At 42.0% G+C, this 27,252-nt stretch overlaps 1 long non-coding RNA gene across 4 annotated transcripts; it reads left to right on the top strand.

Annotated features, from left to right (window-relative positions):
* The first annotated feature begins 314 nt into the window (after positions 1-314).
* LOC138838540 (uncharacterized) lies at positions 315-26,913 on the top strand. 4 transcript variants are annotated; one of them, XR_011375650.1, is made up of 5 exons: positions 315-424; positions 3,187-3,337; positions 13,353-13,437; positions 22,496-22,716; positions 23,803-25,914. It is a non-coding gene; the product is annotated as an uncharacterized lncRNA (long non-coding RNA). The 4 variants fall into 4 exon arrangements; XR_011375651.1 differs by lacking the exons at positions 315-424; positions 3,187-3,337 and adding an exon at positions 10,700-11,117; XR_011375649.1 differs by lacking the exons at positions 315-424; positions 3,187-3,337 and adding an exon at positions 26,794-26,913 and having other exon boundaries at positions 13,047-13,437; positions 23,803-24,576.
* Positions 26,914-27,252: the final 339 nt, after the last annotated feature.

Raw genomic sequence — 27,252 nt, forward strand, 5'->3', positions numbered from 1 at the left:
TGCCTGAGCTGGCTTTGAACCATGATCCTTAGATCTTAATTTCCTGAGTAGCTTGGATTACAAGCATGAGCCACCAGTGCCTAGCCCTTTTGTAGTGTTTAAATGAACTATTTACTTTGCCATGGAATGACATTTTCACTCTGAAGTATACAAGTGGTCATAGAGACTAGAATTTTATTTGGTGAACATTTCTTAAAAGTGAATGAAATGAGCCTTTACGACAAGAAAAGCAACGATGTATGAGTCATGATACACATTCAAACTAAGTTTCAATTTTATAGAATGTATTTATTGCTCTGTTGAGCTTTGTAGCTTCCCAGTGCTGTTTACAGACTATGCTGATGAAATCTGTGTTGATAATAACAGCTATATTCATTGATTTCAGGACAGTTGGTCAGCATTTGGAAGATTTGTGTGACTCAGTGTGAGTATTTTCCCATTATTTAATGTGTGATGTTAGCAAATCATGTACAGGCAAAAGAAAAGAAAAGACTAACTGATTTTAATTTAATACATCCAAGCAGAAAATCTTATGGTATAGCTTCAGGCTCATTGCTATGTATCTCATTACAACTAAATTTTAAGAGATGACCACTAGTTGAGTTTTAGTGTAATATTAAGGAGTATGCCAGCATTAGCTTTATTGATAATCTGAGAAGGCAACTAAAATACTTCTTCCTTTCCTAACTAAGTGACTTTGTAAGGTAGATTTTCTGCATATACTTGAAACAACATAACCCAACAGACAGTATAAAAGCAGATGAGAGAATACAGGTGTCTTTCATTAGGCTAAAGGATGAAGTGATTTATTAAAGATGTAAAACAATGGGTCTATTCTGCTGAAATTTTACCTTTTTTGGAAAATACAGTTTTTTTCAATAAGCGTATATTAATAAGTAGTGTTTCTTTTCTTTCTTTTTCTTTCTTTTTGGTGAGTTGTGGGGAGTGAACTCTGGGCTTGGGTGCTGACCCTCAGCTCTTTAGCTCAGTGCTAGTGTCCTACCACTTGAGCCACAGCGCCACTTACAACTTTTTCTGCTTATGTGGTGCTCAGTAATTGAACTCAAGGCCTCATGCATACAAGACAAACACTCTACCACTGAGCCACCTTCCCATCCCCAGTGTTTTTGTTCTTAAGTTTACAAAACTACCATAAGCACATGAGTTCTAAATTTTCTTTTGTTTGGCTTGTGAAACTAGGACTCAATACCTGATGCTTTGCTCATTAGCTGAGTTCTACTTTTTAATATATCTGTCTGTTTCTCTCGTGTGTGTGCATGCACATGCGAATGCATGTGTATACCCTATTTTTTATTTAATTTATTTATTTTTGTGCCAGTCCTGGGGCTTGAATTCAGCACTTAGGCATTGATTCTGAGCTGCACTCTACCACTTGAGTTATAGTTGTACTTCTGGGTTTGTTTTGTTTTGATTTGTTTTGTTTTCTGAGTAGTTTATTGGAGATAAGAATCTCATTGACTTTCCTGCTCCAGCTACCTTTTAATAGCAATCTATAGATCTCAGTCTCCTGAGTGTGTAGCTAGGATTACTGGTGAGAGCCACCAGTTCCTGGCTCTACTTACATTTTTTTTTGTCAGTTCTGGGGCCTAAACTCTGGGTCTGGGCACTGTCCCTCAGCTCTTCAGCTCAAGGCTAGCGCTCTATCACTTGAGCCACAGTGCCACCTCTGGCTTTTTCTACTTATGTGGTGCCGAGGAATCGAACCCAGGACCTCATGCATGCAAGGCAAGCACTCTACCACTGAGCCACCTTACCTGTTTAATTAGCTCTTTGGGAGCTCTCAAAATTTAAGAGTATTAGGAGGTCCTGAGACTAGCAAGTTTGAGAGCTGCCAAATTAAAATTTTCCACATGTCAGTGCTTTTAAAGATGGCTCTCTGTTTTACTTCTTTGAACTGTCAGTGTGCTTGCCACTAATATCTCTAAACCTCATTTGATTTTTTTCTATTTCTCATCAACTGTAAAATAACTAGTCTTCAAGTTTTCTACAAAGCGAATATTTCTCAGTGAGAAACTTTTCTTACTCCTTTAGTATGGATTTTATGCAGACTGGGACATTTTCTTTTTTGTTTGTTGTCAGACTAGACAATTGTATAACATCTTACTAATAAATGATTCCTTAGTCTATGTAAAAGCTTGATTCCTTTTTATAAAATGTTTTCTGACCAGGTACTGGTGGCTCACACCTGTAAACCTAGATACTCAGGAAACTGAGACGCCGGATCTGGGTTTAAAGCCAGCTCACCAGCAAAGTCTGTGAGACTCTGATCCCCAGGTAACTATCAAAAGCCCAAAGTGGAGCTGTAGCTCAAGTGATAGAGTGTTAGATTTGAGCTGAAGAAGCTCAGGGACAGCACCCACGCCCTGAGTTCATGCCCTAGGACTTGCACAAAAAAAGGAAAAAAGATTTTTTGAACATAGTATTGAGATGGCAGTTAACTATGATGGGCTTTGGAGTTATCCACTGAGTCAAAATGAAGATCTGTCTTTTACTAAAGCCATGTGACCTGCGATCCTGAACTCTTTTCTCATCTGTAAGGTAACCCAATCTAATTCCTTACAGGTTGTTAAAATAAGTACTAAATTAAATACTTTATTCAGAGGCTGGGAAGGTGTCTCAGTGGTAGAGTGCTTGCCTTGCATGCATGAGGCCTTGGGTTCGATTCCTCAGTACCACATAAGCAGAAAAAGCCAGAAGTGGCACTGTGGCTCAAGTGGTAGAGCACTAGCCTTGAGCTGAAGAGCTGAAGAGCTGAGAGACAGTGCCCAGGCCCAGAGTTCAGACCCCAAGACTGGCAAAAACAAAACAAAACAAAACAAAAATGAAATAATGTATTCAATAAGTGGCATAATAGTCATAAGCAAGCGATGGTAATTATTTTAATGATTCCAAAGATATAAAAGATTAAAAAATCTGCTTTTTAGAAGTCTTAACTTAGGAAACACATAAAGCCATTGTGATGTGTTTAGATAGTTGCATTCTTTCTAATTACTCCTCAATATGACAGTTGTGTTATTTATAAAATTTTTTCTGCAATTAACTGCATTTGTTCATGTAATCAGCATCTGTTTGGTGTAGGAATGGGAATCTTGAACTTTAAATACCATTCAGAGGACTCTGAGGGATTTTCTAAACAGTTGGATTTTTGTCTAATATGTTCACCAGAAATGACTCTGAAAAGAGACTCCTGCCCAACTCCTCTCACTCTTTGCCAGCCCTCCTCAGTGATATTTGTTGAGAATTCAGCAGTGATGTTGGCATTTAATGATATCTCAATGAAGTACTGAAAAAATGGAAGTAGCTGACGGGGATAAAGGTAGGAACCTGCTGTTGTGGTAGTGTTGGTCATCTTTTTCTATCAGCATTCTTGGTCCTTGCCATCCCTTTGCCTAAGAATATGTCTTCCGATTTTGGGAGAGTCCTGCCTTTCTCCAAAGTCCCTCCAAAGCCCACACTTTATTCCTTTATTTATTTATTTTGTTATTGTTGTTTTTGGTGCCAGGACCACAGCTTGAACTCAGCTGATGTCTTACTAATCTGAACCACGACACCAGTCTGTCTTTTTCTTGCTAAGTCGAGATAGATCTAAACAGAATTTTCTGCCTGGCTGGCTTTAAACGTCCATCCTCCAGGTCTCAGCCTCCTGAGTAGCTGATTATTGTCGTGAGCCACCAGCACCATCCTACATACTTTTGATGCAACTTCTCCTCATCTCAATGCCAGTCACCAAGCCTCTGGCAAGTACTCTACCATGGAGTTATACCCCTACCTAATATTGGGCCACACTCCTGCCCAATATATACTTAATTCTGTGGAAAGTATTTGGTAGTGATCTTCCACCATTGTTTTCCTTTGTTATGATGGTACTGGGGTTTGAGCTCAGCTCACTCAAACTTAGTAAGCAGACACTCTACCACAGAGCCATGCCTTGGGCCCTGCTTTCCCTTGACTGTTTTCAGGGAGAGTATGGTTTCCTGCCTGGATACATGCCTGAACTACAATTACCGATTTCAGTCTTCCTTTCATTGTTAGAATCACAGACACTTGCCACTGTGTCCAGCCTCTCTGTTGAGATGGAATCTCCTAAAATTTTCTGCCCAGGCTGGGCTGGAACTGAAATCCTCTTAATTTTGGACTCTCACATTAGTGTTGGAGGATGAGCACATACTAATGTAACAGGCTATGGCTGAGAAGGGATCTCACAAACTGTGCTGCCAAGGCTGACCTCAAATTATAATCCTCCATTCTCAACTTCCCAAATAGCTAGGTTTACAGGCATGAGCCACAGCAGTGACCTGCCTCATTTTGTTCACAACACTTACCAAAAAATAAGTTTATTAACACTCAAACATAATACATTGTATATCTGAACATTGTAAATTAAATGTATATATTGGAATATTATTTACATTTTAAGTATACACTAAATAATTTTTTAGAACAGAATGAGATAAATATAAGTGAAAAAAATTCTGCATGCTATTGGATCATTTTGTCAATATTTTGTGATATAGGTATGTCATTATGTTTTCAGATTAATTTCTTGCACCCAGTAGGATTTAGTTGGATGACCCTACGAGTCAGGTTTTAGATTTTTATTCATATTAGGATATAGTTAAATGTTGCTTAAATGAGTTACATTGGTAAGGATGGTATTAATGAGATCACCTTCACAATCCATCTTATACTTGGGATTGCTAAGTCATTTTAATTCTTTCTCTTAAATGCCAAGTGAGAGGCACAAATGAGCTATGATACATTCTTCCCGCCAATCGCGGGAAATTTTGGGGACAATGGTCAGATAAAGCAGTAACAATTTGCCCTTGAAGCTATACACTGCTGATTAAGAAATATATAGATTCTAAAGGCTAAAACCTTAGGCTGGTCTCAAAGTGAGTTAATGGATAGGATTTAGGTGTGTAAAGAGAGAAGGAATATTTCCTGACAGTATGTTTGGCTGTCTTGATTACAGTTTGCTCTTGACTTACCCATATGTTTACATGTTTCTTCAGTGAGGTGTTCTGTTTTCCCATCATCAAGATAACATTTTCCTTAGCACCCTTCCAACATTAATCCTTTCTCCCGCTGATTTAAACATCACCTTGCTCACTTGAATCATGGATTATTCCCTCAATTTTACTTCCTTTTTTGTTCCTAGATTAGTGCTGATCAGTTCTCTACTCAGCCACTAAAATGATCTTCCTTTGATTTAAATTTGATCTTACTTGTCTCTGTTCTAAACATCATTCAGTGGTTCCTCATCTCTTTGTTAGAAACTTTGAAATCTTACCAGGGTGTAAAGGCCCAGTCTTTGCTGGATCCTACTTTGTTGCTTTTTTCCTTTGTTTACATTAAATGCTGTGATCATACTAAACTTCCTGCTATGCTTTCACCACCTAATCTTGGCACTCATTTTCTCTGCCTGAAACTCTTCCCATAACTTGAATTCCATTTTTTAAATTCTTTTTCTTTTCTTTTTTTCTCGTTCTGGGGCTTGAACTCAGGGCCTGGGTTCTGTCCCTGAGCCTCTTTGTGCTGAAGGCTAGTGCTCTACCATTTGTGCCACAGGGTCACTTCTGTCTCTTTCTGTTTGTGTGGTACTGAGGAATCAAACTCAGGGCTTCATGCATGCTAGGCAAACACTCTACTACTAAGCCACATTCCCAGCCCTGAATTCCATTTACTTTATACAATATCTGCTTCATACTCTCCATTCATTCTTCTGTAATGTGACGCAAAGAGCATTGAGAGTGGAGGCCAAGGTTTAACTCCTAACCTTTGCTAAGAAATCTTGTGGAAATTCTTGACCTCTTCCAGCCTTCATTATCTTTATTGCCAAAGTGTGATAATGCCCACCTCTCTTATAAGCCCATTAAGAACATCTATCGACATACTATGCACAAAAAAATTCTATAAGCATGTCACCCAAAGATGTTTGGGGTGGCAACGTGGGTGATGACAACAAGAATGATTCACCCAAGGAAACATTTAGCTTCACTGCTCAGGTGACCTTCCTGAAGCATCCAGGCCAAATCAGTGCTAAATATGCCTCTGTCCTGGATTGTCATTCAGCGTAAATTGCTTGCAAGTTTACTGACTGGAAAGAGAAACTTGAAAAGAGATCGTGTAAGAAGTTGGAAGCTAGTCCTAAATTCCTGAAGTCTAGTGATGCTGTCATGGTTCATATGGTTCCAGCAAGCCTTGTGTATGTGGAGAGCTTCTCTGACTATCCTCCTTTGGGTCATCTTGCTGTTTGTGATAGGAGACAGTTGCTGTGTGTGGCATCAAAGATGTGGACAAGAAGTCTGCAGGAGCTGGCAAGGCCACAAAGTCTGCCCAGAAATCTCAGAAGGCCGAGTGATTATTATTATCCCTAACGCCTGTAGCTTCAGCTTAACCAGTGGTGGAAGAAAAGTCTCAGAAATGTTTGTCTTAATTGGACATTTAAGTTTAATAGTGAAAGAATGGATAATGATAACAATGCATCATAAAAACTTGAGAAGGAAAGGAAAAAATTCTATAAGCACTCATATTCCATGCTCATTAAATTGTTATGCATACTTCTGCTGCCTTCACTCCTCTTCCTTCTCACCTTTCTTGTGATCCTCAGCAGTTTTTCTGGAATGTTTTTCATGTAAAACTTTGTTTTTTTCAGGGGATGAAGATTTTTCTGAAGAGATAACAGAGATGTTTTTCCCAACACATCTCCTGCAAACCAGACAAACTGGCCAGGGTAAGTTATTACTTCTTGGTGATTGTGATTCATTTATTTGTGACACTTCAGTGAATAAAAACTGAGATAGTAACCATTTACAATATGGAAGTAAGAGCAAAAGCCTTGCTCTTTGTTGGTGACTTGTGAACTATGTGCATATCCAAGGTCAGAGTGGGCAGGGAGGTTCTATATCCAAAGAAATATTTAATACAACATATATTCCATTGCCTGCTCATGCACAGGACTTGGGATGCTTTTTCCTTTTATGCCTGTCTTTCCCAGGCTCAGGAGACATTCTGTAAACCAGTAAGCCCCAGGCACACAATGCTCTCTGGACAGAGGGAACTGATATAATCAGGATGTCCTGTTTGCTCCTAAGTCCTAGGGTAAGGACCTTAATACTTGATCTTTTTGTTTGTTGTTGTTATTAGAAAATAAATTTTGTTATGGAATGTCTTGGGTAGAAGAAAGACATTCCTCAAGCAACAAAGTAGCAGAATTGCAAGTTCCAGGCTGGCCTGTGCTAGCAGGGTTTTACCTAAAAAAAAAAAAAACAATAAATATATGAATGTAAGAAAGAAAGAGTACAGTTTCCTGTGAGTATATAATGTCAGAGAGTTTCCTGGAAACAGTAGCCTCTAAAATGGGATGATTGTTTTTCTTTATAGGGGAATAGTAATAAATTTATTATTATAACCACAATTCAGTGACTTTCATTACATTTCCAGTATTGTAGAACCATCACCTTTATCTTGTCCCAAACATATCCATCATCCTCAACAAAAATTTTGGGCCATTAAGCCATTCATGCCTCTTGCCTTCCCTCAACCCACAGTAGTCCTGAGTTATTTTCTGTCTGTGAACTTACTCTTGGTACTTTATTGTTATAGTCTGAATGTTTGGATTTCCATAATTTTTCATATGGCAACACTTGATCTTTTATTCTTATCCCCTAATATTTGCATTCTCCATGAAACCCTCATAGAACACTCGTCGGAAACTCATCTTCTGCAGTTCAAGTGCATCTCTTCACTATTCAATCTAGTATTGTTTAAAAATGGTCAAATTGAAGAAAAGTCATAAAAAGAATATAAACAGTATTTGTGTGCTTTTTATGAAAATTCACTATAGTTAACATTTTCCTTCATTCGCTTAATCACTTATTTGTGTGTATGTTCTCTTTGTGGACATACATTTGAGATTAACTTGTATATATCATAGTCCTCTATTCCTACATATTTTAATCTTGCTCTCCTCAGGATAAAAATGTCCCGTTATTACATAGCCACAGTAATTACCGGCTTCAGTAAATTAATCACAATGCCATACTTTTGCTTAATCTTTGTCTATATTTCAGTCTTGCCAATTGGCTCAATTCTGTCCCTGTCATTTTTTTTCTCCAGTACTAATACCAGTACATAATCATGAATTATATATAGTTGTGTATACTTGATCTCCTTTAGTCTATAATAATTTCTCGGCTTTTCCTTATCTTTGTAACATTACTTTTTTTTTTTTTTTTTTGTCGGCCGTGGGGCTTGAACTCTGGGCCTGGGCGCTGTCCCTTAGCCCTTCAGCTCAAGGCGAGCGCTCTACCACTTGAGCTACAGCGCCACTTCCAACATTACTATTTTTGAACAACACAAGCACCTGCTTCCCTTTAGTAGCTAGGATGACAGGTATGAGTGACAGCTGACTGGCAAATGTAGAGTTCTTGAGGGTTAAATGTGTTATTTGTTTTTGTTTTTTACAAAGTATGAGGCTCATTGTAAAAAATGCTCAGTGTTGATGACCCCATATAAACCAACTTATTATCCCAAATATACATGTAGATGTTCAATAAGCAGATATGTCTCTATATTTTTATTCTAGTTAATTTGCTAGGTGCTAGGGAAGTAATGATGAGAAGGACATAGAAAAATCACAAGAATAAAAGAAATCATGTTAATAAATATTTTTGAGGTCAATAATTCTCAATGTGGTCCCTATGTGGCAATTCTCGGAAGGCAGTTTTCAAATAATTGAAATTTTTGGCATTGAGATACAGGATATAGCAGGGGCATTGGCCTGGTTGTCTGCACACTAAGGATGTAGGGAAAAGTGCACTGGAGCATGTGGTTCTGGGAATAATTTTTTAATATTTTTGTTTACATTTTTTACCTTTTTTCTCCAGGTTAGCAGGCTTCATACCTTGAACCACAGCTTAATTACTCACTTTCTTTTTTTCTTTGTTCCTTTTTGCCAGCCTTTGGGCTTAAACTCTTCTGCCTGGGCTCTGTCCCTGAGCTACTTTTGCTCACCACTTCAGCCACAGCACCACTTCCAGCTTTTTCTGAGTAGTTTATTATGTTTCTTGGACTTTCCTTCCTTGCATCAAACTGTGATCCGCAGAACTCAGTCTCCTGAGTATGAGTAGCTAGGATTACTGGTGTGACCCTTTGGCACCTGGCTAGGTTTTTCTTATGTTTTGGTTCTGGACCTAGGGCTTGAACACAGGGCCTGGTCAGTGTTGTTTAGTTTTTGTTTTTGATTTAAAGCTGATAGTCTATTTGAGCCAAAGCTCACTTTCTGCCTTTCTGTTGTTGTTTTTATTCTTTGTGTTAATCCCAGGGCTTCAAAGTGGCCTGGCCAGTCTCCAGTCTCCATGCTTTCTCCCACTCCGCACCCCACCCCCTCTAAGTTAGCAGGCACTACATCTTTAGCCAGTGCACTACTCTTCCTTTTTATTTTTGGTGGTTGTATTTATTTCTTTGTATTTGGCTTTTATTTATTTATTTATTTTGGCTGGTCATGGGGCTTGAACTCAGGGCCTGGGTGCTGTCCCTCAGCATTTCAGCTCCAGGTCCTCTACCATTTGAGGCACAACACCACTTCCAGCTTTTTTTTCTGCTTATGTGATGTTGAGAAATCGAACCAGGGCCTCATGCATCCAAGGCAAGCAAACACTCTACCACTGAGCCACTTTACCAGCCCTGGTTTTTATTTTTTTATGGTCATCCTAGGGCTTGACCTGCCAGTCTTCTTGAGGTGCTGGGCTTTTCCCCCCTTCTAGGATGGAAGTTTTACAATTTGAGCCATAGCACATTTTTTTGGGGGGGGGTGGTTAATATTGTAAGGTCCGCTCCTGGATGGCAAGCAGACTCCACCCTCCTCACAGCAAAGTCTCCACCCAGTACCTGCATTACCTAGGCAACTGGGACACCTGGAAGAGGTCACATCTGCATCCACTGAGGTCACATCTGAATTTGATGTGGCCACACCTTTCTCCACCCGTACCCTAGATAAGGCCTAGCCCAGGCCCAGACGCCCTCTCTCTGCTCTCTCTGCTCTCTCTCTCTGCTCTCTCTCTGCTCTGTCTCATCTCTCTGCTCTCTCTGCTCTTTTCTATCTCTTTCCTCTCTTTCCTCTCTTTCCCAGCTCTCTCTCATTCCAAGGCCTTTCCCAGCCATGAGGAATGCCAACCTTGCCTGGTCCCAGCAGGTCTACTGAATAAACCTACCCCTTACCTGAATACCACGTGCATGGTGCTGTTCTTACTCAGCTATCTCTTTTTTAAAACCTAACAAATATGAGATAAGTGTTCTATGGCTCTAACTACTCAACAGGCTGAGATCTGAGGACCTCAGTTGGAAGCCAGCCCAGACAGAAAAGTCCTTGTGAGACTCTTATGTCCAATTAACCACTCAAAACCCAGAAGTGGCGCTATGGCACAAATGGTAGAGCACAAGGCTCTCTGAGTACAAGAGGGTCAAGGACAGCACACAAGTCCTGAGTTCAAGCCCCACAACTGTCAAAAAATACAGAAAGGAAAAAAGTACTACAGGAAGCCAAGATGACTATACAGAGTCTTGAAAGTTGAGAGCCAAGGTTCAAAGCCATCCTAGGCATGAAAATCAATGAGGCGTTTTTCACCAATTAACCAGCAACAGGTAGGAAGTAGTAGAGCTCTACCCTTGAGTAAAACTCAAGTTTAAGCCCAGGAATAGCATAAATGAAAAGAATTCTCATTTACTTTCCTGCCCAGGCTGGATTCAAACCACAAATGCTCAGATTTCAGCCATTTGAGCAGGTAGGATTATAGGTGTGAACCATATTTTTGAAATATTGAATTGGCTCTAATATTTTTGCCCTTCTTTTCACTTAATTTATTATTCTTTTTCTCTTTTTTGTAAGTTCGGGTCATCTAGCTTATTATTAGGGCTGGCCACTGTTTCTGAGGTTTTTGTTTTGAAGTTTTTTTTGTGGATTTTTGTCCCAACCTGCAGGACGTCAACGAGGGCAATGAACCTAACAGAGAAGGAATGAAGGGACAAGAGACACGAAGAATGACAGCAAGACAGGGATCCTGGTCAAGCTGCAAATTTTTATTTTTCACACAGGGGTATTTATATGCTTGGAATAAGGAAGAATTTTCATTGGCCATAGCAGCTGCAGGATTTTTGCATAGGGCAGGGTGAAAGGGTGGTCATTAGCAGCTGCAGGATGTTTGCATAAGGCAGGATGAAAGGGTCGGATTTCTGAGAGTGGTTCTGTAAACTCAGCCACAAGATGTTCTGGTGAGATAGTCAAGCCTATCTTCATGTTGAGAGACTCCTTTTGGTTCCCGACAGATTTTTTTTTTTTTTTTGAGCTTGTTATAGTACTTGAACTCCAGGCCTGGTCATTATTCCTAATTTATTCTCAAGACTAGTAGGCTTCCCACCTCAAGACAGTCCAAATTGTGGCTCTATATGTATTTTTCTTTCTTTCTGCATTTATTTTAGGTGCTGCTCTTATGGCTTGTACTCAGGACTTGGGCATTTTTGCCAAGTTTTTGTTGTTGTTGTATTTTTATTTCTTCATTGCTGGTCCTAGGTCTTGAACATAGGGCCTTCACTTTTGCTAGCCATAAAATCAGGGCAGAACCACTGTGTCTGAGGTTTTTCCCTTTTCTTTCTCAAGACTAGCAATCTCCATGGCTTGAGCCACAGATAAAGTTCTGGCTTTATTTATTTATTTATTTTCATTTTTCTTGCTAGGGCTTCACTCATGACATGGCCACTCTCCTGAGGCTTGAAGTCAGGGCAGGGCCACTGTGAATGAAGCATTTTTTGTATTGTTTTTTCTCAAGGCTAGCATACTGTAACAGCTTGAGCAACAGCTTCATGAATGGCTTTGTTTATATAATGTCCTCTACACCCCCCACCAGGCAAATGTTGTAAAGTTCATTTTTTGAAATAATTTCTTGTACATCTCATTGTTGCAATAGGTCTAACTGTATCCCTATTTAAACAATTTGTTTTTTCCCTTCACCTTCACAAATTACGCCAACATCAAATACAGTGAAAATGGGGGAGTTATTTATTTATTTGGTTCTGATCCTAGGGCTGGAACACAGGGAGTGGTGACTGTTCCTAAACCTGAAATCAGGGCAAGGTCACTGTGCTGGAGTCTCTCCCATGTCCTGAGCAAGGCTGGCAGGCTCTAAAACTTAAGCCACATTTCAACATCTGGCTTTGTAAAACAAATTTGGTAATTCATAAGGGTTAAGTGTCTCATGGCGGAGCTGGGAAGTGGCTCAGTGGTAAAGTGCTTGCCTTGAGCTGAAGAGCTAAGGGACACCATCCAGAGCTGGAGTTCAGGCCCCACAACCCACAAAAAAGGAAAAAGAAAAGAAAAAAAAAACTGAGTGCCAGTGGCTTACACCTGTAATCCTAGCTACTCAGGAGGGGGAGATCTGAGGATTGCAGTTCAAAGCCAGACTGGGAAGAAAAGTCCATGAGACAATTATCTCCACTAAATCACCAGAAAACCAGAAGTGGCCCTGTGGCTCAAGTGGTAGAGCACTAGCCTTGAGCTGAAGAGCTTAGGGACAGTGTGCAGGCCGAGTTCAAGCCCCATGACCAACCAAAAAGAAAAAAAAAAGATTCTCATGGGAAAACAGGGACATTAGCCAGGCTCTAAAATCAGAGGATGGTGGTTCAAAGCCAGCCAGGGCAGGAAAGTTGTTCAGACTCTCATCTCCAATTAATCACCAAGAGCTGGGAAGTAGAATAGTTCTAGTCTTGTGCAAAACAGCACAAGTTCAGGCCCCAGGACTAGCACACATAAAACCAAGTGTCATGGAGATTCCTGCCCAGGTTGACTATGAACCACAATCCTAAAATTTCAGCTTCCACAGTAGCTGGGATTATAGGCATGAGCCACTACTTAAAAATATTTTATTGACTTTTCTCTTCTTCTTTTGCCTTCTTATACTATTGTTCATTTCGTGTGTGTGTGTGTGTGTGTGTGTGTGTGTGTGTGTGTGTGTGTGTGTGTGTATGTGTGTCCTGGTGCTGGTTGTAGACCTTGAACTCTGGAGCCTAGCCACAGTCTCTGAATTTGTTTTTCTTTTATTTTTTATGCTGTTTCTAGGCCTTGTATTCAGGGCCTAGTCCCTGTCCCTGAGTCATTCTTTTGCTGCTGGTGGTGGTGGTCCTAGGACTTGAACATAGGGCCTGGTCACTTCCTGGGTTTGAAACCAGGGTAGGGCCACTGTGTATGAGGGTTTTTGTTGTTTGTTTTCCCTCAAAGCAAGCAGTCTCTGTGGCTTGAGCCACACAGATCAACTTCTGGCTTCTTTTACTTTTGGCAGTTCATGGAAGATAAAAATCTCATAGAAGATAAGAGTACTGTATCAGCACCTGAAATCTGAGGATTGGGGTTGAAAGCCCAGGCAGGTAAGTCCGTAAAACTTATCTCCATTTCATCCCCCAAAGAAAGGAAGTGGTAGAATGCTACCTTTAAGAAAAAAAAAATTCTATTTCAAGCCCTGGGTTCAAGACCCACACCTGATACATACTCACAAATTCCTAAGGGACTTTTCTGCCTCAGTTGCCTTGGAACCCAGATCTTCAAGTTCTGTCTTTTGTGTAGCTTGAGCTCCAGGTGTAAACCACCAATTCTCTTGGTTTTGTGCTCATCTTCCACTCTGATTTTTATTTGTGTATTTGTATTTAATTAATTAATTAGTAGTAGTCCTGCCCTATGTATCTGGGCCTGGTCACTGTTATTTTGCTTTTTCATTCAAGGCTGTTACTTTACCACTTGAACCACAGCTCTACTTCTGGCATTTTTGCTGGTTAGTTGGAGATCAGAGCCTCATGGAAATTCCTGCCCCGGTGGGATTTTAACCACCATCCTGAGATTTCATGCTCCTAACTGGGATTACATGTCAGCCACCAAAAAGTGCCTGGCTCACTCAATTTTAATATTCTTTTTTTTTTTTTTTGGTTGCTCATGGGGCTTGAACTCTGGGCCTGGGCGCTATCTCTCAGCTCTTCAGCTCAAGGCTAGCGCTCTACCACTTGAGCCACAGCGCCACTTCCGGCTTTTTTCCTTTTTGCTATATGGTGCTGAGGAATCAAACCCAGGGCCTCATGCATGCAAGGCAAGAGCTCTACCACTGAGCCACCTTCCAAGCCCTCAATTTTAATATTCTTAATAGGCTCTTACAGTCTTTTTATTCACATGATGATGATGATGATGATGATGATGATGATGATGATGATGATGATGATGATGATGATGATGATGATGGTGTGCTGGTCATAGGTTTGAAATCAGGGCATGGGTGCTGTCCATTATCTTCCAGTTGAGCCTCAGCTCAAGTCCTGGACTTTTCTCTATTTCTTTTAGCTTCTTTCTTGGTGGTTAATTTGAGAGAATTGTCTCATGAAAAAGCTTGGCACTACTCAGGAGGTTGAAATCTGAGGATTGTGGTTTCAAGCCAGTCCTGACAAGAAAGTCCAAAACACCCTTTTCCTTTTCTTTTTGTTGTTGTTGTTGTAATGACAAAGGTGAGGTGCAGTGGAGTTGCAGTTTCATTAGCAGGTAAAGAGGATGTTTGTTTTTGAGCAATGGCCTCTCAAAGTACACTGTCTCTTGACTAGGGATGGTCCACTGATGGTTAGAATGACTTGTCTTCCTTCTATGACCCTATTACCCTGGTAACCGATTGTTTACAAAGATGTGATCCTGACTCCTTAGCAACATGAGAAGGGACAATATCATTCCTAGGTTGGGATGAAAACCAAGTGGATCCGCCCATTTGTTGTGCTGCCTCGCTCTGGGGGGCCAGGATGATAGTGCACCCTTCTGTGAAGAAGGAAAATGACTTGAACAATTCTGTACTCTTTGTTCATTTCTGACAGATGAGGGCTGTGGATATATTCATGGACTCATCCAGGGACAAGCAGGGAATTGTCTAGGATCTCCATTGTGTCTAGGAAGGAAGGGCCTCAGGTTTTGCTGCAGAGAGATGCATCCTACAGTGCGGTTGCAGCAGCCCTGGCTTGCTCCAATGCCAGTGATTTCCCAGATCAGCAATATACCTGGACCCAGGAAATGTCACCTTGTGCAGATGAAATAGCTCTCAGGACATCTATCCTGATGACCACGAAAGCCTATGCCAGTGCAAGCGATGGTGACACAATGCTGCTCATGTGGCTGGGAGTATGGAAGTGGCACAGGTGTGGATTAGAGGTGTTGGGTAGCACACGTGGTGGATGCCTTCTGCTCTGCCCACCACATGACTAAAGGCAATGCTGGATTCTGTCTGAATTTAACTGGGGTCTGGGGGACTATGGGTTTTCTGGGATGCCATAGCTCCCAGGGGACACAGATTTAGCTGGACTAGGTGAAAGGGAGTGAAGGAAACCTCCAGAAAAAAGGAAGTCTTGATTCTCTTTAAAAGTTCCTTTAATGCTTAAATTTTAATCAAAATGGAAAATAAATGGAAAAAGTGATTCTAGATCTCAGTTTCCTGAATAGCTAGCATTACAGGTGTGACACTAGTACCCAACTCACTCTTTTGTATCTATTGAGTTTATTAGGTTCTAGACACTGTAGCAAGGAAAAAAAGAAAAACTTTGTTTTGAAGGTCTATGCCTTTGTGTGTGGAGTTGGGGGAGGGTAGAGAATGTATACACATAAATATGTTTAAATATATGATGGAAAAAATATATTGAGAGATGTGCTAGGGAGGAATGTTAGCAGTTTGCGGTGATGTATGAGTTCAGAAAACCCTCATGTGGTAAATGACTTAGAAGAGATCAAGGCAGCTCATCCAGGCCCCAGAATCAGGTAGAGTCATGAGCTCGAAGTATGAGCACCTACACGCGGGCCCCCTCCCATTTCTGGAGTTCCTTCCATACAACTGGCCCCTCCCTCTCTCTGCCCAGACCCACCTGGACTCCCATCTACCTCACTTCCTTTTCCCTCAGATCCTCCTGCTACCAGGATAGTGATGGAGGTCATGTGCTCCCTATTGGGGGAAATATGGCTCCTCTAATAAACCTTGTAATAATCTTTCTCCTTTGCCTTCCTGCTTCTGCATGGTCCCCTTGCATGGATTTTTGTCTGATCCTCTTACATTGGTCGCCCTGTGGGGATAGGCTCCCCAGTGGGTTTGATCCTCCCTCCACTTCGGAAGGAAGTTCAACCAGCTTCCCTGGGACCTATCCTGAGATCCTATCCGCCAGTCACCAGAGGACCACCAAGGTAACTTTCTCCTGACTGAGCGCTCTACCAGCCCATCCAACACTGCTAATTAAGTCCCACTCCAGGGTAAGTGACCTGTTTATCTGAGGTCTGCGTTTCTGATTCTGATATCTCAGTGGTAAGGCCACCTGGGCCTCTGTGACTAACCGAGCCCCCCTTTCCCCCATCAGAGTCAAACGTGGACCAAGTGCCAGGGGCCTACCTTGGCCCAAGGACCCCTCCCGCATGTCCCAAGGAATGCGCACGGACAAACATGAAGACATTCTCCACTGGCAGGGCCACCACCCCCTTTAGGAGCCAACCTGTACTGTGGAGAACACTCTAATATAGGCCCATGGCATCAGGTCCCTTACCATGGGAAGGACACTAAATTTCTTTACATTAAGGCCACCTGGGCCTTGGAGGGCTGCTGAGCCCCTTCAATCAAATTTTGCCCCAAATTTAAAACTCCACTTCTGTGAGTGCTTGGGCAGATAGCTCTGGCTCTCTCTCTCTCCCTCTCTCCCTCTCTCCCTCTTCCTCTTTCCCTCTCCCTCTTTCCCTCTCCCTTGCAACTGAAGATAAAAGTATGGATGAGTTTAAGTTTAAACTCCTCCTCTGTGTACTGCCTTTGCAGTTTCCCCTCCTCTGCAGTCTCCCCTGTGAGGCCCTCCCCTCTTTTGCGGCCTCCCCCACAAGACACCCTCACTTCTGTGGCCTTCCCCATGAGGCACCCGCAGTTCTGCGGCCTCCCAGTGAGGTACACCCCTTTTTGCAGCCTCTTCTGTGAGGCCTCATCCCCTGAAGGACTTCATCTGTGAGGTCCCCACTGCTCTGCGGGACCCCTCCTCTGCCTTTGTAGTGGGGGTGGAAACTGAAGCTCCAGTTTTGCCAGAAACAATGCATAAAGCATAAAGTGACTCCATTTAGGGTATCATCTCTCACTCTTTTCCATGGTTTTCCATGGACAGGACTGACTTTGTCCTGGCCATTGTCTCAACATCCATTCCTGGGATAGCTTGTCCCGGTTGGCATTTACAGTTTGGACTCAAGGCCTGGGCACTGTCCCTGAGTCCTTCTGTTCCAGGCTAATGCTCTACTACTTAGAGTCACAATGCCACTTTCAGCCTTTGGCTGGATAGTCCTCGTTCTGTGCTGATTAGTAGCGAGATGGAGTTTTAGAAGGATTTTTTTTTTTGTGCCCAGGATGGCTTTGAACTTTCTTACAAAAGCTCTTTTTATTTCCAGTTAAAGCAACAAGGAGATCAATGAGATGGAGGTTACCTATAACTTGTTCACAATTGACTAACAATTACTTGTCAGAGATTTTTAAAAGAAAGCCCAGTAGATGCTTTTAACCTGAGACTGATTGGCACTCTATGACCCACTGCCTCTGGGTAGCCTGCTTAAAGTGGCTTATAGACAACATTTAACCTATAACAAATGTACAGGCCTTTTCTTGGGCTACAGCAGCATAGCCTGTTTAACACCCTGGTTTATAAAAGCATTTTCTGTCTGGCAGAGGAATGCCTACCTATGTAGGCCTTTAGACAGATCTCAATAGGAACATAATCTCAGCTCTACAAGCTTTTCAACAGATGAATTTAACCAGCTCAAAAGTTACTGCCAATTAGGACTTTGAGGAGATACAGGGGTTTTGGGATTTACATTCTACAATCTTAGCTTTTATTACCCACTATCACAGATCTCTGGAAAGTTTTGCCCAGTTAGACCAACATGGGTGATAGGCATGTTTACAAACTTATCTTTCTATGACCTTCTGGCTTGATCAATTTTTTGGAGGACCAAGCTCAAGTAACTCAGGACCTGATACCACTTTTGTCATCCAAACATTTGTTAGTAATTGCATCTGGATGTTTTAACATTGTCAGGGTCCCTGGAGTGCCTTTCTTATGTTGGGATAAATACATCTTTGGCACTTTCCTTGGTCAGTCACTGGACTTGAACTCAGGGTTTGAGTGCTGTCCCTCAGCTCTCCAGCTCAGGACTAGCACTTGGCCACTTTAAACTCCAAAACAACTCAGCTTTGAGCACTCTGTTGGCAGATTAGAGATGACAATCTCACAGGGACTTTAGTTTGCCTGTGCCTGGACTGGCTTCGAACTGCAGATCAATGAGTTTTTTTTTTTTTTTTTACAAACAGTCACTTTTACTCCAACTAAAAGCAACAAAGATGGTCATTGGAAGTAGTTTTATAAGCATGGTTTTACTTATTAAATTACATTTGACAAACTTGCCCTATCTTTTACTGTGGGCCTTCTGGCAACTGTTACAAAAAACTTTAAGGGCAAACTAGAATACTTTTACTTTGAAATAAACCTTTAGGAAAAATTTATCTTTTAAACTTGTCTGGGAGGCCAGCCACTCCCCACAACTTCTCAAATTTTTACAAGGGGGATGTCATTTTAAATCCTTTTTGTAAAGTTATTTTAATTTGCATTTAAATGCATCATTGAAACACTGGGCTGTATATTCTTTGCCTGTAGGCTGTCCTGTGGGCAGTGAATAGAAAGAGTGGCCATTTTTTTTCTGCAGTCTGAGTTACCTTTAGGAATTTACCTCCAATTGTAAAATAGTATAGAAATCAATTTCTATCCTTTGCTCATACACCCCGTATGGTCTAACTTCTGGCGATGAACATTTACAGATCCAAATATCTAATGTGGCTTGTGTTTTACCCTTAATTAACAGGCTTTTGGTCATGTGAGATGAAGCAAGGCCAGAGTCTGAGAGAGACTGTGGCATCTCCCAGCATGTATGGACTGTTGCACCTCCTGTTGGTAACCTGCAATATTTCTACATATACTGGTTAGAGACCTGGTTTACACTGGCTTTTGCAGGCTGGTGCCACTGGTTTAGGCAGCTGTGCCTGGGCCTAGTCACTCTGGTCCCTTGATCTTAATTGAAGTTGATCGGCACACAGGGGAGAAAACTAGAGAATCAAACCCTTAGCTTTAGTTTACTAGCCATGGTCAGTGTACAATAGTTAACTCTTAGCATAGATGGACATAGGAATGACATAATTCACAGCCAACTTAGTTACCAATTTCATTTACTTTGTAAAGGACATTGTCTTTTTTAAGTCCTTTTCCAAGGTCTTTTAAAACTGCCTGTTTTTTCTTTGGCTTAGTCAGGTCACAAAGTTTTAAAGCAATTTAGATTAATTCACAGCTTCCATTGACAAAGATTTTTAGTAGGCAGAGTAACCTTGAAACCATAATCACTTACATATAGTCAAATAAGACACAGACAGAAATGTTTGTGCACAGATAATAGAGCGTGCTTAGATTTTAAAATAGACTTTTAAAGTTTTGAAATTTTAGTGGAACTACTTTTCTAATTATGATGGAACCATGTGGTCAGTTTAAAATACAAAACTTTGCCAACAAGAAACCTAGTGAACAGGAGGCAATAGGAACATACACTTGGCCTAGCATAATGGCGCCACAGGACAGGGGAGGGGGGAGGGGTAGTACCAAGCTGAAGTACCAAGATGCCAATTTGGCACATCCACCACTTGCTCAATGCTAGAGAGAAGAGTAATACATTTTTGGTAATATCCAAACTTGTTGGCCTTTATTTCGGGGAGTTTAGACTTAAACTCACCCATTTCCTATCTAATGAGTAGAAACAAGCAATTACTGGTTACATTCTTCCAGGGCTTAACCAAAGCGTTTAGCATATGAAATACTTGTGAAAGAGGTTACAAGCAGGTAATTTTGGCAAGAGGCAGAGTTTAAGGGGAGGGGGAGAGAGAGAGAGAGCTACTTGCTCAAGCATTCTCAGAAGTGGAGTTTTAAATGTGGGGCCAAATTTAACTGATGGGGACTGAACAGCCCTCCAAGGCCAGGTGGCCTTAATGTAAAGAAATTTAGTGTCCTTCCCATGGTAAGTGACCTGAAGCCATGTGCCTAGAGTAGAGTGTCCTCTGCAGTGCAGGTTGGCTCCTAAATAGGTGGTGGCCCCACCAGTGGAGACTGTCCTTATGTTGGTCCAAGGTGGGTCCTTGGGCCATGGTAGGCCTCTAGTGGCTAATTCCAGCACTTGGCCAAGTTTTTGGTCAGATGGTGAGGGTGGGGCTCAGTTAGCCCAGAAAGGCTCAGGTGGCCTTACCACTGATATTGGAATCAGAAACCCCAACCTCAGACAAACTTGTCACTTACCCTGGAGTGGGAATTAATTAGTGGGGCTGGATGGGCTGGTAGAGCACTCAGTCAGGAGAAAGTTACCTTGATGGTCCTCTGGTGACTGGAGTGAAGGATCTCAGAATAGGTCCCAGGGCAGCTGTTTGAACTCCCTTCAGAAGTGCAGGGGGAGCAAATGCACTGGAGAACCTATCCCAGTATGGAGCCACCAGTGAAAGAGGATCAGACACATCCATCCTATGGGACCATGCAGAGGCAGGCAGGCAAAGGAGAAAGATTATTACAAGGTTTATTAGAGGAGCCATATTTCCCCCAAGAGGGAGCACATGACCTCCATCATCATCCTGGTAGCAGAAGTATCTGAGAGAAAAGGAAGTGAGGTAGATGGGAGTTCAGGTGGATCTGGGTGGAGAGAGGGAGAGACCAGTTGTATGGAGGGAACTCCAGAAATGGGAGGGGGCCCAGATGAGGGTGGAGCTGAGGACCAAAGGTGAGCAATCTACAAACTGCAGTTCAAAGCCAGTCCAGGCAGAGAAAGATTATCATCTCTAACTAGCCAGCAGAGTGCCAAAAAAGCGGGCAGAGTTGCTTTGGAGACCGAAGTGGCAAAGTGCAATCCTTGCACTGGAGAGCTGAAAAACAGCACTCAGGCACTAAGTTCAAGTCCAGTGACCAAGGGAAATGTCAAGGTTGCGTTTACCCTAACAAAGAAAGAAGCACTCCTGGGACTTTGGCAATAATGTTTGGCTCTTCTAAAATTGATCAGAGCTGAGGTCATGGCAAGCTACTTTATAAGCATGCCTAACTGGGCAAGAACTTGTCAACCATTTGTAATAGTTGGCTGTAAAAGGCTGAGGTTGTGAAATGTGGGGAATAGCTTAAATCCAAACTGCTCTGTATATGCTTAAAACCATAATTGGCAGTAAATTCTGGGCTGACACTAACCAAATAAATTTGTTTAAGAATAAAATATGAAATTGTTAGGACCAGATCAAAAGTAAACAGATAGGGTATTAATTAGAACAAGGAAGGAGAAAATTCAAATTTAACTGAGACAAATAAGTCCCAAGTAAGGAGAGAAACATTGGTATAAACACCAAAATAAAACAAAATTGTGGTCTGATAATTACTAAAAAGATCATTTATATCAAGATTTAGACCAAATGTTAAATTTTCGAAGATAAGGGCTTAAGTAGAGAGTTAAGCACCAGGAGCCACACTAAACATCTGTATTCCAAAGGATTGCCTTTCCCTCCTAGGCTATTTGAGGAGCTAAACAATGCTTTGGCGTATTTGGGGAGGTAATGTTTTCCTAGGATTTCAAGGTAAGACTTGTCCCACCTCCAGGCCTTGAAACTGGGTGCAATGCCCCCATCTCCAGCCTAGATACCAGGATGTCTACAGGCAGTTGTGTGGACTTAACCACCCTATTTGCCTTGATGCAATTTGTAATCACTAACTGTTCGTTCTGCTTTTATAACTTGTTTGTCAATTACAAAACTGCCACTGAACACCTACAAGTGGAACTTCTTATGGATCTTACCTTTAAACATCCTAGACTATTTAAATCTTTTACAAACCAAAGTACTAAACAGGCTATGCTGCTATAGCCCCCCCCCCAAAAAGGGTCCATACAGTTATGAAAAGTTAAAAAATTATGCCTAAACTCTAGTTTGGAATAAAATGTAATTAGTAAAAAGTTGTCACCTTGACAAACTACCCCACACTATATTATAAAAGCCAGTGTACAATCAGAAAAATATTAGGAGAGTTTACTAAAGTTAGTCCCTAGGTAAAACTTCTTTAATCAACCTGTGTAGACTAATGCCAACTGTTTACACACCCATAAAACATTTAAGCTTCAATTATTAAAAAAACAAAAAAGGGGAATCCCTAAGGGAAACTTTTGCCTTAACCTTATTTACTCTAAATTTTTAAAATTTCACTCAAAGTGATCCTTTCACTAAAGCTGAAAAGCATTTTATCCCTCTAGCAGCATCTCACTATCTATTCCCATATGGTTTAAAAAATTTAATCAATGAAGACTAAGACTAATGCCCCATAAGGGAAAACAGTGTTTCTATCATTCCAGATGGATCCACTGGCAACATCTGGGTCCCTTTTTGACTCATCCGACCTCCAGAGAAGCAAAAACAACACAACACAACCCTGAGGAAGAAGATCTAGTAAGCAGCTTTGCATACCTAAGGTTGAAGTCCGGAGGAAGCCATCATCCTTATCTTAAGAAAACCAGCTTGACCCCAGCAACATGGGGTCAGAATAAGGTGTTGACACAAGACCGAAGCCACCCTGGTCAGTACAAAAACCCCTAGAATACCTGAATATCTGTTTTGGCCATGATTGCACTGCTTGTGAATACTTCTGCAGTGGGTAGTGAACATGCATATTGGGCCTATATCACTCACCCACCATTGTTAAAATTAGTGGATTAGCTAGACCAAGGTCCAGTGGCGTACACAAATGACAGCACGTATTTTCCTCCACCATGGGATCATGCAGACCCTAATCATCCAGGTGAGGAAGGAATACCTTATATTATTTCCTTAGGATTTGAGTCTTTACCACTGTGTTTAGGGACATCACCTTGCTTACCAACCAGAAGACAGGTATGGGCATACATCTTGCCTGATGATAAAATCAACAATCATATGGGGCGATTCAGCACAATTTCCTTAAATTTTATTGGTAAGGATCATTCTTATACAAATAAGACTGGGCAACCACCTAACCTAGTATGACAGGACATTAATTATTGAATTTTGTTTATGTTTCTATTCAGTGGTCTCAGTGTCAAAACCCTAGAGGAAAGATTATACAGCATAATGATAACATCTCATTTATAGATTGAGGTCCTCATGGATGTTTCATTGCCAATTATTCTGAAAAGCATGTTGGTGATTGGTATACTAATAATTCTTCTGATGGTGATGTCTATACAATGGAGTTATAAATCATGTAGAACCCATTGGCTTGCTCACCTGACATGATGGAGGCCTTGTGCCTCATAGGCCACATATAAATTTCAGGGGACACTTAGGGCCTGAGCAGTGGCATTTATAAAACTTGCCACGCAATTTTATACAACTCAGAATTGGGTTGGTCACTTTACTAGGGCCCATGAGGCAAATTATACATTTTACAGGAACCATTCTTTTACTGTACAGGGTTGTATTAAACTTTCCTATGTACTAGCCCACAGGGACAGTGTCAATCAATGAGAACCCACGCAGCCTGGACTCTTTACATGCTTAAATCATACTATTTCTTTTAAAATGCCTTCTCAGTCTCTCCTGATATTAAGATCTCGCTTAGGGGTCTGGGTGCCTGTTAATCTCACCCGACCTTGGCAGGAGAGCCCCACTGTTGGTTTGTTGACAGGAGTCTTCCAGCAACTGCTGAAGAGAACTAGGAGATTCCTGGGTCTGAGTGTAGCTGTGATCCTTGAAATGACTGCTATCACCATGACTGCTGCGACTGCCGGAGTGGCCCTGCATTCCTCCATCCAAACCAAGGACTTTGTAGAGAAGTGGCTGGACTGTCACCAGCTATAGACTCATCAGCACAATATTAAACAGGACATTGATTCCCGTCTGAACACCCTGCAACACACGGTGCAGTGGATGGGAGACCAGATAATTGATCTGCAGAAACAGCTAACCTTCAAGTGTGATTAGAGCTCAATAAACTGTGCATCACTCCTACTTGATTCAACACTTCTAACATTACTTGGCAGGGACTTCACTACCACCTGCCGGTCTTGCAAGGAAATTTGACTTGGGACATCCACTAGTTACAGCAGGAAGTCATTGAGACTTTCTTGGCACAACTCCCTGGCGTGGGATATGAAGGTCTGGCTGAGGGAATTGCATCTGTGCTAAACCAATTGGACCCTCATACCTGGTGGCACAGTTTTACCCATAGTGTTTCTACAGGATTGATTGCATTATGTCTTGTCAAGATATTGCTGTCTACATTCCAAAATAGTTTCTGCAAATCCCTTCTGCAAAGGATCTCTTGCTTACGGTTGTACTTAAAAAACAAAAAAGGGGGGAGATGTCAGAGGCATCAACCGGCATAACCCCATCTGTTGCTGTTTCCACAACGGGATCTGGGAACACGATGTGTGGTATAGGCAAGAAGGGACTACACCATGTGAGTATAGACAAAATTTATTGGAACATCACATGTTTATATACAGCACACAAGCAGGAGAAGTAAATCTTCAGTCAGGGGCAGAGAGTTAAACAGTTTTATGGGAGCACAGACAATGAGAGTTTAAACAGAAAAAGCTAATCCTTGTCAACAAAAGTGGAGCAGTTCCACTAATCAAGGTTGTAAAAGCAGGTAAAGCACAGTTGATTACACATAGGGGGGGTCTCCAGGTGCTGTTCTACATGATTAAGAAGATGAAGCACGAATGGTACTTTTTGCAAACCATTACCTGAGCCTTGCACCGGGGGCAGAACCTTTGGCCAGCATGGAGGAAAGGGTGACCCTTCCTCCCCGAGAAGAATTGGAAGTGGTCCTGTGGCTCAGGTGGTAGGGCACTTGCTTTCAGCTGAAGAGCTGAGGGACAGCGTCCAGGCCCAGAGTTCAAGCCCCACGACCAACAAAAATAAATAAATTGGAAGGAAGGAATGCATGCCTGCATGCACCCTCAGAGCACACAGGTGCTCAGATGGGGTTTTGCAGGCCTATGCCTCCAACACCCATATGAACCCCTCTCCTTTTGCTCCCGATCCAGCTCCCAGATCTTAGGCAGATTGGGTGGAAGGAGGCTGTGTCAGTCCTGGAGTTTTTCTCTGCCTCTGGCTGTGCCTGAGCAGCTGCAGGAGCCCTGGCCCATGCTGCAAGAGGCAGCAACAACTGCTGCAGTCGCTGCTGCAAGTTTGGCCATTTGGCTCCACTCCTGCCTGGTTGCCCTGACACTGGAGGAGTCTCGCTGGCTCCTTTGCTGTTTCACACTGCACCTCCAGCCTAGGGATGAGCCCAGGAAGCTCGGCGCTGGAGCCTTTGAGACCTGGGGGATTTGGAGGGGCTGCCCTGCCTGCAGGGTCTGGCCTGAGGAGCCTGTGCCCCAGCCATGGCTGCTTGCTGCTTCTCACTGCTGCTCAGAAGAAGCGGCGGCGGCGCTGGCCTGTAGCCGGCTTGTTTGCTCCCTCCGAGGCTCTTAGAGTTGTGTTACTGGCAGAACACTATCCCAACTGCTCTAGTACTATTTTATTGTATTTTAAAAATAAAAGACTTCATGGGCCCCATAAGTGCTTTATAAAATATGACTGGCAGCCGTTATTTAAATAAATGTGAGAATTCGGGAGTTTTTTTTTTTTTATCTTTCTAAGTGATTTTTTTTTGTCTGTCTTTGGACTTGAACTCTGGACCTGGGTGCTGCTGTCCCTTAGCTCTTCAGCTAAAGACTAGCACTCTACCACTTGAGCCACAGGACCACTTAGGTTTTCTGGTGGTTTATTGGAGATAAGAGTCTCATGGTCTTTCCTGCACTGGTTGGCTTTGAATCTCGATCCTCAGATCTCAGCTTCCTGAGTGGCTAGGATTACAGGCAGGAGCCACTTGCGCCCAGTTCTAAGTGATCATTTTAAAGGCTAAGCATGATAGTACCATCTACTTGGGAGGCATAGATTGAGAGGACGGCAATCCAAGACCAACCCATGCAAAAAGTGAGATCTGATCACAATCATCAAGCTGGGCTGATTCCAATAATCTCAGCTAGATGGGAGGCTGGTCCTGGGATGGGAAGAAAACAGGATGCCCTAACTTAAAAACTAAAGTACAAAAAGGCCGTGGTGTGGATTAAGAGTTAAACACCTGCCTAAGCATGAAATCCTTTGTATAAACTCTAGTACTGAGAAAAGGAGGGAGGGAGGAAAGCAGGAAGGGATATAGGGGAGGGAGAGAGATGCTATTTCATTAATTTTACATTTTTCCTAACACCATTCACTTTGAGTTTCTTTTGCTCAAGACTAGCACTCTACCACTCAAGCCTCAGTACAACTTCCAGCCTTTTCTCTTTATGTGGTACTGAGGAACCAAACCCAGGGCTTCATGTATGTGCTAGGCCAGCACTCTATTACTAAGCCACATTCCCAGTCCTTCTTTTATTTTGTAAGATGAGGTTTGGTTTTGTGTTCTTCTCTTGGCATGGAACTTAGGCTAGTCTCAACCTAACTTCTGACTCAGCCTCCTAAATTCAGAGATTGCAAACATAGACCACCATACTCAGCTCAGGATTCCTTTGAGAGAATCATCTTTTCAGAGACAGAGTTATTCTGTCTTCCTTGGATTGGATGGCCTTTTGCTTTTGGCATTGTGTTAATCCCATTTCTTGTCCTGATATATTTCTCCTTCTAGATCAATAGAAAATTTTCAGCTTCCCAACTTGAAGCCTATTGGTCTCATCCAATAATATAACAAAACTTGTGAATATCATTACCTGGCATCATGGGCATGCCAGCCAGCTAAAACTCAGCTATCAGGTGGGTTTGGGCTTCAACAATGCAGGCAATTCTCTGCATAACCTGAAAACTGTCATAGATAATGTTGGTTTATTCCATCCTGTTTTCAGCTGCTTGCCATTCTGAGCTTTGTATGTTTTTGCTTTCTTTTATTTATTTATTTATTTATTTTTGAGTCATAGGCCTTGATCTCTGGGCTTGGCTTGGGTGATGTCCCTGAGCTTTTCAACTCAAGGCTAGCACTCTACGACTTGAGCCACAGAGCCACTTCTGGTTTTCTGGTGGTTTATTGGAGATAGGAGTCTCACGGACTTTCCTCCCTGAGCTGGCTTTGAACCACGATCCGCAGATCTCA

Source organism: Dipodomys merriami, unplaced genomic scaffold, assembly GCF_024711535.1.
Source record: "Dipodomys merriami isolate MVZ:Mamm:240054 unplaced genomic scaffold, mDipMer1.0.p SCAF_2812, whole genome shotgun sequence".
NCBI classification, from domain to species: Eukaryota; Metazoa; Chordata; class Mammalia; order Rodentia; family Heteromyidae; genus Dipodomys; species Dipodomys merriami.